General features: G+C 40.9%; 1 pseudogene; it reads right to left on the bottom strand.

Moving 5' to 3' along the window:
* LOC108801890 overlaps positions 1–5,153 on the bottom strand; it is a 6,961-nt pseudogene extending 1,808 nt beyond the window's left edge.
* Positions 5,154–10,648: the final 5,495 nt, after the last annotated feature.

Genomic DNA, 10,648 nt, shown 5'->3' with positions numbered 1-10,648 from the left:
TTGGGGGTGCTTTTCCAGGGTTGCCCCTGGAAAAGCACCTTCTCCCCATGCTGAAGGAGACAAGGGCATCTTCCCCTCAAGCTCTGGGGCGTTGGTTGTGGGGATGCAGGCAGGGGCTTATTCACATTGGAGTACCCCTTTAATAAAGGGGCACTCAGATGTGCCCTCCTTGTGAATGAGTAAGGGGTAAAAAAGAAACAAAAATGAATACAAAATAAATAGAAATAATCATTTTAAAAAACCCTGACGCCCGCTGACCCGTCCACTTGCGACGAACTCCCAATGCAGAATGGCATTCTGACAGATGTCGGCAAAATATAAACAATTGAGCTCCGCCACCAACTGTTTACATTTGTCCGGCACCTGACAGGACTTAGCTGTGTGAGCCATGATTCATGAATCATGGCTCTCACAGTGCACTATGCTGTGATTGGGTAAAGTCTTGCACCTGACTACCGGAAGTTCGAGTCGAACAACATTGAGACCATCCCTAGTTAGGATATACAGGTGAAACTCGAAAAATTAGAATATCGTGCAAAAGTTCATTTATTTCACTAATGCAACTTAGCCGTCTACCAGGAGATTTTGGAGCACTTCTTGCTTTCTTCCACAGACGAGCTCTATGGGGATGCTGACTTCATTTTCCAGCAGGACTTGGCACCTGCCCACACTGGCAAAAAATTTCTGAGATTGTGGATTTGGGGTTTTCATGAGCTGTAAGCCATAATCATCACAATTATGACAAATCACGGCTTGAACTATCTTGCTTTGCATGTAATGAGTCTATCTCATATATTAATTTCACCTTTTAAGTTGTGTTAGTGAAATCAATTAACTTTTGCACGATATTCAAATTTTTCGAGTTTCACCTGTATCAAATGCTGGTATAGCCAGAAGACCTATTATCTCATGTAACTTTCTCTGGCTCTCCCCTTGTGTTTTGCAATGTGTTTGACAAACACTTTGCAATCTATTGCTTTTTTAGGAGGCTCTCGGGTAAGTCATATTATATTACAACATATAGCTGTTGGAACAAGAGGAAGCGTACATAAAAGGTACGCACATAGGTTCTTCCCAACATATCTTCCTTGAACAAATAATTCATATGATTTTAAAATGGAATATGGTCAAGAATACCTAAATGTATCCCAGATGGTAGTAAGAATCTCAGTCTGTGTGGACATGGAGACTAAAAGGTGAGAGCCAGATAAAGGAACCATAGATAATAAGAATGTCTGTAAAGAAAACTGTATATAAATATATATCTAAGGGAATCATTACTGGCATTACTATGCATGGCCGCTGGCCTAACAATAACAACTCTATACTTGGCCAGTGCGGACTCAGCTAGGGTTTTCTGTTCCTGCTTCAAGACAAGATTCTTTGATACTCGAGTCTCCCAAAGTTGCCAAGTAGAAACGAATCCCCAAGTTACTTATGTAGATGGTAGATCTGGGTATAGATGCCCAGTCAATGGGGACATCCTTATTGGAGGGAGAGGGGCGGTGAAGCACTTCACTCTGTATTTATTACTCAGGGATGGGGCCCCTACACCTGTTCCTTCCCAGTATTAGGATGCATATACTCATGTTCACTCCCTAGGGGTGGCTGTGGGGAGTTCTCCCAGAAGTGTGCAATGCAGTGGCTTTGCTGTTGGGATGGGGCACTGCCACTGGTGATGTTCCCCTCCCAGGGTGAGCCAGTGGTGTGGCTCTACCCTATTGACCGCTGAAGTACCATTGCAACATCTATACCCAGACATGCCATCTGCATAAGTAACAAAGATTGGTTTCTTCTTGGCAACTATGGGAGACACCTGAATCAAGGAGGCCCTAATGCAAGGACAGGAAACCCTAGTTGAAGAGTCCACTTGCCAAGTATAGGAGTTGTTATTGTTAGGCAGAATGCATATTAATGTCAGTAATGATTCCTTTAGATATATATTTTGATACACAATTTTCTTCACAGACATTCTTATCTCAGGTTCCTTTCTCTGGCTCTCCCCTTAGTCTCCATGTCCACCAGGACTGAGGTTTTTACTGCCATCTGGAATCTATTTAGGGAACTTGATAATATTCAGTTTTAAAAGGTATATAAATTATTGTACAGGGAAGAACTATGTACATATCTTGTGTGCTTATGCTACCTTTTGTTCCAACAGCTATATAATATAACTTACCTGAGAGCCTCCTGAAGAAGCAATAGATTGCAAAATTTGTGCGAAACACATTAAGGCTTTTCTCATCTTCTGATAATACCAGCATCTGATACAGCCCAACATATATGGATTGTATGTATTAAATATAGAAACATTGCATGCATGGTAGTAAGAATCAGACTGGTAATTGGTCCAGTTGATAAACAAGACCATCTCTCTGGATCTCTCTGGATATTGTATTTTATATGAAATGTTGCTACTCAAGATTTGTTATCATGCTTTTATTATGTTTTAATAAAAATGTACTGTTTGTAACAAAATTAGGTATACATTGTATGAGAACTGTTAATATCTGGCAAGGTTCTATTGAAGTTGTATTTTTAGTTGTATTTTTCGGGCCAAATTAGAGTTTTCCTTGTTGAAGACAATGTCTGAAGTTAAAATGCTGGAACCCCTAATTATATACTGTATGTTCATCCTTATCACCAGCTTCTCTGACCTGAACCTGCTACCTCCGCTAGATCTACTAGTCCTCCAATCTCCACTTCTGACTTTGGCAGCTTGCATGTGATTAATGAACCAGTCTGCTTGCAAACATTCAGAGCTTTCCACTACTTCCTCTTTGGCCATATAGGCACTTCTCTCAAGTATACCTGTGGACTTCACCATTATTTCTGACTCTAGATCAGAACTTTCACAGCCTACTCCTGTGGGAACCATTTTCAATTGGGTCATTAGTAAATCGGACACACTCAAGAGGCAGTATTTACCCATAGATAAGGAATTCCTGGACAACTGGTCCTTACCCTCATTGTATTTAACCTTTAATTAATTAGACTCTCCACACTCTGGAACTTTGTCCACCTATTTTAGACTACTGGAGCCTTGTTTGCCGCCCCCCCCCCCCTACTGGAGCCTAGTTTGCCCAGCTCCCCCTCCTTCTTCTATAGAGTCTATCAGATTACTGCACCCTATTGGTTCTTGACTTGAGCTTTCCAGGGATTCAGGCCCTTGTCTCAGCATTGACTTCCACCAAAGTGCAAAGTGCTCCTAGCTTCCCCATTGTTGAATGCTAGGTAACTTCTCACGAGATGCTTCCATGTTCTAGTTTATTGGAAGTTTCCGGTTCTAGAAACAGTATCCCATTCTCCTCCTAATGGATATTGTCAGATTTATGGAAATTCCAGTAACATAATGCCCTTCATACTTTCCCTCAGTACTTGTTTGTTTCTTATCCTGAATTGCAGACTCTGGATTATGCATAGCTTATAATATATATTTCTTGATCTAACAGATCTCATATTAAGTTGGCGTCTGGAAATCATTGAAATGCTCTCCACCCCTTCATCTAGAAACTTTTTCTATCGGGACAGTTGCATCGGTTTTTACATGGACTCTTCTTGTACTGCAATTGAGTGCGTGCAAGTCTTCTTCAGAGAAGCATTGTAAGACTTCACCTAGAACTACTCAAGTCTGTTTCCTATACCCAGACAGCATTAGAGGTTTTATATTGTATTTCTCTATGCCATTAAGGAATCAAACTTGTGTTTCTGGATCTCTACACCCAAAATTCTTGAATTTAAACCCAAGAACAATGCAATATATTGCAGACCAATACATATCAGTGCTTCGATGTGGTGGCTGCATTTGTTTTCTCCTTTGAGGGTTTTCTTTTTCTTATTTTTTTCTGATAGTCATGTATTTCCTGTCCTACACACCCTTCCCTTAAATAACATAGGGGAAGGCATTATGTAGTCCACAAAGATAACTGGGAACAAAACGAAATGATTAATAGCAGAGGAAGTGAGTATGTTACCAGTTTACAAGATTTCTGGCAGGATAAAAAAGGTATTTGTTTGCACTAATCAAACAGAGATAACAAAATGCTTTCAAATTGTTTCCTTTTGGCCTGCAAAATATACTAATAGGAAAAGTGCATAGTTAGGATTTTCAAACACTTTAACAGTGTCATTATCACCTGGTAGTTTTAAGCTGCCTTTTGTTCTTGACATAAGATATCACATAAGCTCACAGTCTCCTCTACACCCTCACTGAGTTCTCCATTTGTTTTGCCAAGTTTCCATCGCTCATTGCCCATAAACTGAGTTTGAAAACCTGAATGCAGTATATGTCAGTGTATATACAGTGTGTGGTATACACAACTTATCATAAAAGCACATTACCATGCAACTAGGAAATTCCCTTTCATTCATACTATGTTGTACTCAAGTGTCATTCGTCCTTGCACCATGTTTCATGCAGCGAGAATGTGACTTAAAGGATTTCTCTTCTGCATAAAAGTGAAGAACAAGATGACCCAGTTAAAACCTTTGTTGCAGAATGAATACAAGTTTAAATTGTTTTCTGTGTGATAGACACAATATTAAAACAGCTTACTTTTCGATACCAGGAGAGAAGTGGTGTATCTGCCAAAATCGACTCCATGTTTAGAGGTAAGAAGTGGACATTCTTAATAGATGAAAACATTGAAAGGTGTTCCTTTGTTACTTGCTCTGCATTAGTTTCAGTCAGTCCTTTCATGTAAAAAAAACACTGGTTTGTCAGGGTAGTGCTGAGCTGCTGATTCAATGACACATAACACCAGTGATGATGGCGGCAATTTATCTGTGGTCTCCACAAATATGATACCATCGCCAGTTTTTAAAGCTTCAGATGGACTTAAACGTTGAGAGGGAATATTTATTGTTGGGGTAGTTTCAAAAGATTTCCTTTCCAATGGGATTTTGTCCTCATCTTGGCTTTTAGCATCCTTTGCACTTAACACTTCAGAAGTTGTTGTTGTTTCTGCAGGTGTGGGTAGAATGTCATCATTTTCCTGGGATGGTAACAGCTTTGTCTTGAAAGATTTGACTATATTGTTTTCAGATAAAATAGATACATAGTATATGGATTTATCTTTAATGGTGGCTTTGTAGAAGAAGCCAATAGCTACCAAAAGAAGCAGAGGGATTACTATCTTCTGGGCTTTTATCATTGTTGTAATGCACGCTGGTCAGTCTGCAAGAGAAAGTACAATAATTGTTCAGGAAAACATGGCATGCGCATACATGTAGAAGAGGACTATAAATGATATCATATGACACAACAATGGGTTAACTAGTTGGTGTATGTGACTGTTAAAGGATATGAACTTTATAAAAAGGGATATTTTTTTTAAGTTTTGCAAAAAGTGGAAAAGGATTAGAACCCCTGTCAGGGCTCCATTTTCTGGTGAAAATGTTGTCCCTGATTAGGGACAACATTTTCACCAGACGGCAAGTAAGGGGAACTGTCAAACAGCAACACTGAGAAAATATTTTGTTATAAGTAGCGTAGGGGAAGGCTGGACCTCGTCAGCTTTTTATTGTTTGTTATCAGTTTCCCTGTTGCAGCTTTCTCCTCACTTCCTGTCTGGCATAAGTTTGTTCTTTAGAACAGAAAGTGAGAGGAAGGGCTTGTTCACACCAAGTGCAGAGCAGAGCAGTTACAGAACGCATCAAAACTGCATCCAATGTATTCCAATCGTATTTGGGGCTCTAGTTCACATCACAGCATTCAATTCCAGAGCATGTGGAAAAACTGCAGCATGCCCTATTTTTTCTGTTCTGGAACGCACCAAAAATGCATGCAAACACCCTGGAATGCACTGAAAACACATAAATGAATATGTATTTTTTAGATATTTATACGTTTATACTTATATCAAGGGAGAATGTGAATCATGTGTGATTAGTCCCAGTGTTGTATGTATACAACATATTATCTTATTATAATTTCCAGTATGGACGGACGGAAACTAGCCTCCTGTCCCTATCGCCCCTATGCGTCCCTCAGTCCCCATGTCCTCTGTGCGGTGGATGTTGGCCTACTGGGGTTGCGGACCGGTTCACCACTAAGACCCTCAAAAAGGTTATGTTTTTTCATTATTTATTGTATGTTCAATATGTGAATTAAATGATTCTGTTAACTTTAGGATAGCCATACATAGTTACATTTTGATACTTAAATATTACAGGCAGCCTCTTATCTTCCTGAGGAAGCTTTTTAGCGAAACGCGTAGAAGAATGGAAACGTACAGATTCTTGATTGGAATACTTAACAAAATGAAATTATATATCAATATAGTGACTGATCTGAAGAATTATACATTGACTGATCTAATTTATTATGTATTTATTATAAAATCAAGAAGGCCAATTATTGCTATTTTGCACAATATGAATTTGTACAGATCCCTAGAGGTGACATGTTGCTTATATATTGAATGGTCCTGCTTTTAAATGTGTGGTATGTCCTGTATGTGTTAATTTCTGCTAATCATGGAACTATGTTATTAAATATGAATTTTACTATATAAAATGAGATATGTGACATTATGTTTAAACCGCATTGTTCATGAGTCACCTATAAAGCCCCGTCTTTCTCTTTCTTTTTTTGTATTTATGCTTATACCTAGGGGTGGTGTCTCCGTTTAGTTCTGATCCCTACCCTTTTTGTTTCTCAATAACATCTTTACTTTACATATTCAAAAAGGTACAGACCTCTCATTATTTGTGGTTGTGTATACAAAAGGAGGTATTATACTGATATACAGATGCAGTAGGGCTTTTATTTCACTTGCTGATCCTGCCAGAAACACATTTCCTGTACTAGGGTGATAACACTCACTCAAGATACTTTACCTTTGGAGAAGCAACATTGTCACCTTAGGACTGGACTACAGAGACCTCCCCATCTCCTTTTCTACATAACTTAGACAAAAGGGATTCTATCATTTTCAAGAGATAGCTGGGAACAATATAATTAACAAAAGGTGCAGCACAGGTCAGAGAACACAGGAAGTTTTCGGCTGACAAGATTTCTGGAAGGATCAACCCGATAAGAAAAAATAAATGTGATTATATATTTAACATAACAAAAGGAACCAAATAAAATCATTGTACATACACGTTAACATTTAGTAAATGCCATTGTAATAGAACGTGTAAAACACCACAAATGATAGAAATGTAAAGCTTTAAGGCAGTCTATAGAGATGAATGGATCAAACACATCCTTTCTAAAATTACATGGTATAGAGAGAGTAATAAAAGACAGAAAGAGGAGGGAACGCCCAAACCTACATCACTGACCTCATCTCAAAATATCACTCAAACCATCCTCTCAAGACCTCCTGCTCTCTAGCTCTCGAATTACCTCCTCCCACGCTCGCCTCCAGAACTTCTCCAGAATGTCTCCCATCCTCTGGAACTCCTTACCCCATTCTGTCCACCTATCTCCCACCTTTAGGCGATCCTTAAAAACCCATCTCTTCAGGGAAGTCTATCTCATATCACCATAACTGGACTGAGTTATTGGAGGAAGTAAAAGGCAAACAATTATTACCTTTTGTATCACTTGCCCCTCCTACTAGATTGTAAGCTCTCACGAGCAGGGCCCTCCCAACCCTATTGTTCGGAAACTGTAATGTAAATTGTAGTGTAACTGTACTGTCTCCACTATAGCGCTGAGCGAATTGTTGGCGCTATATAAATCCTGTATAATAATAATTAGACATGTGCACCAGCAAAAAATTTGTTTCGTTTCGGATTTTGCATTACAGTATTTTGTTTTTCGGATTCGGGTCTGAAATTGAATTAGTTTCAGGATTCGGATGAAATTTGTTAGTGGTATTCCGGTCGAACGTTTGTTTCGTTTTCGTTTGTGGCAGCAAAGTGACATTTGAGGGGGGGGCCTTTTGTTTTTTTTCAGTCTGCAGAAGATGAAAAAAAAGCATGAGGTTCCACCCCAATTCATACCAGACCATTTAGGTATGAATTTGGGGGGGACCTTTTTTTCTAATGTCATTTTGCTGCAACAACATTTCGTCCAATAAACGAAATTTTGTCCAGACTACCGCTAACGAATTTCAGATTTGTTTGCATTCGCTTTAGCTGTAATTTGGAATTCGGATACATCCGAATCTCCGAATTTCTGAAATTTTGGCCGAATTCAGAAAGCTCAGCGGCATTCGGCTATTCACTCACTGCTGTTCGGCATCTATAAGAATAGGCCGAACAGCAGTGAGTAGCCTGCCATAGGTTCGGCTTAGGCGATCCAGATGTTGGATCGGCTGAGACAAACTCCTTCTGCAGCTGCTGATTTCAGCCGGTATACGGCTGAAATCAGCCGTACCAGCCTGAAGTGAATAGCCGAACAGCGTTCGGCTCACTTTGCTTTATGTCGGTCATTCACTCAGCTGCCTATGGCAGCTGAGTGAATAGACCCCAGAGTAGCACATAACTTGGATGTGGATGTGATGAGTGAAACACCCTTGCTATGTAATATGAAAAGAACAGTAGTGGGAGAACTGTGGAAAAAGGATTAATGTAACAGGTGTAAGCAGGTTCTTGATTTTTAGGTGTTAGAGTGCATGTAGACACACACCTTTGTGTTTATTGAAAATGTGCTATATAGAGCATGAAATGCACAAGAAGATACTTGCTGCCATGACAAATACAATGTTCTGCATTCCGGTGTTGGGGATGTTTTACTTCTCTATATTCTAGTTGTTTTTTTAACAGATGTCATGGCTTGATACTTGAAAGAGACAGTCTGACGCACTTTCAAAGGACTCACCACCTGCCTCACTAAATACATTCAGGAAGAATGTTGACAGCTGAGCTTCAGTGCAGTTATGTCAGGTTTTCAGTGACAATGGAGTACATAAGCCCTGGCTATCCTGTTCAGCTAATACCCTGCCTGACCAAAAAAAAATGATGCAACTCCTGTGCATGGTTATTGTGCACTAAAAAAAAAGAAAAAATTGCTGATAGGCAGGTAAGAGCTTTTTTGGTAGAAGAAACTACACTACACCTTACAATTATCTGCAGATTTTCTGTGGTCAGATGGAAAAGGTGCAACAGATTCCTCCATCTACTCTTAACTGTGTGGCTGGAGTAATCTCCACCTGGGCCAATCTGTTGCACTTTTTCCATCTGACCACCTTTACACAGTCTTTGCTATCAAAACCTGCCCATTAGCAATTTTTTAATAAACACATTTTGCTTCCACTTTAACCACTTCCCGTCCATTGGCCATACCTAAACCTCTGGACCGGAGCCTTGTATAGGATGGTGGGCTTGTTAAAACGCCCCTCCCCGCCCCCACTCGTGTGTGACGCTCGGCACGCACACACGTGGGGAAACTGTCAAAAATGTAAACAGCCAGCGATAGAGGAATGCTTGTATGTAAACAGCCTGATCGCTTGTATTAGGTGCGGATGTGCGCCCCCCCTGCCGTCACCGGTCCCGAGATCTGCCATGCCCCGGGCGTCTGGGACCCGCATGGCGGCTCTGGCACCAGAGATCAAAAGGAGATCAGTAGGGGATCTCCCTCTGATCTCCTCTCCAGTCCCCGAATTCAGGAAGTGATGTATATTACATCACTTCCGCACCAGTCAGAATTTTTTTCCCCATTTATCTACAGAACATTTTTTTTAGGTTTCTGAATGATTGTCTGAAATGCTAATAGCCACCAGCAGGGAAAATCTACAAATGTCTGTCAGGTCTTCATTTTCTTTTTTCCCCACTCCCGCCCCCCAGGCATTACAATAATATTCTGTAGCCCCCATCACCTTCTGTGAGGTAGCTACCAGAAATTTAGTGATTGACAGAGCTGTAGTCAGTCTGGCTGCATTATAGTTGGCATTTATCTGGTTAATTCCAGGTGTCTGGCATTGACAGTACCTACCTGGGTGGAGTGCGACTCAGCTGTGGAGTGGGACAACCAATGAAGAACACTGAGTGTGTATACAGTAGAACAGCCAATCATTGCGTTTCTCTCAACCAGTGTTGCATGCTGGGATAGGGTACATATAACATATAACCAGGGGAACAGACCTGGATTAGTCTAGGACTGGGTGCTGTCCAGCCTGCCCCCCAAGCTAGGCCTGAGGCCTTGGGGTGGGCAGAGGTTGGAGTGCAGGAAGAGATTCACTAGGCCTCAATTATGGGAGTAGAACTGTGCTGTTGTCAGAGGTGGAGAACCAGGAAAGATGATGGCTACTGAAGGTGCCTGGAACCTAGAGGACCTCAGGAGCATGGATGGGGTCTCTCCTGCTGAGGATTTGTGTTCACTTCATGCTCATCTGTTACTTAAAATCCTATTCAATGAGCCACAAATGGATCTACACTGGGATGCTAAAAAGGGTCTGGTGATTCTGGAGTCTATGCCTGTTGTCTAGATCCTGGATGTCTAGGATCTCTACAGAGCCGTGGCTAGCTCCTTTTGCGCCCGAGGCAAGAACAGAAAATTGTCCCCCCAACAGACGTGTGCGGTATGTGACGTTATGCGCCCTGTCTCCAGAATGGGGGCGCGCATGTGCAGAATGCGCTGGTGACCAAATCCATGTGGCATAAAAATTAGTTTTGTCCAAAACAAATTTTTGGTCTTTGCCCATGTCTTTGTGCATGAATGTGTGTTTTTTTGTGTGTGGGGTGGGGCGGGGGT

The sequence above is a fragment of the Nanorana parkeri genome, unplaced genomic scaffold, assembly GCF_000935625.1.
Source record: "Nanorana parkeri isolate BGI_ZX_2015 unplaced genomic scaffold, ASM93562v1 scaffold2547, whole genome shotgun sequence".
Classification (NCBI taxonomy): Eukaryota; Metazoa; Chordata; class Amphibia; order Anura; family Dicroglossidae; genus Nanorana; species Nanorana parkeri.
Note: the sequence above shows the minus strand (reverse complement) of the source record. Positions and strands in the feature narration are given on the sequence as shown.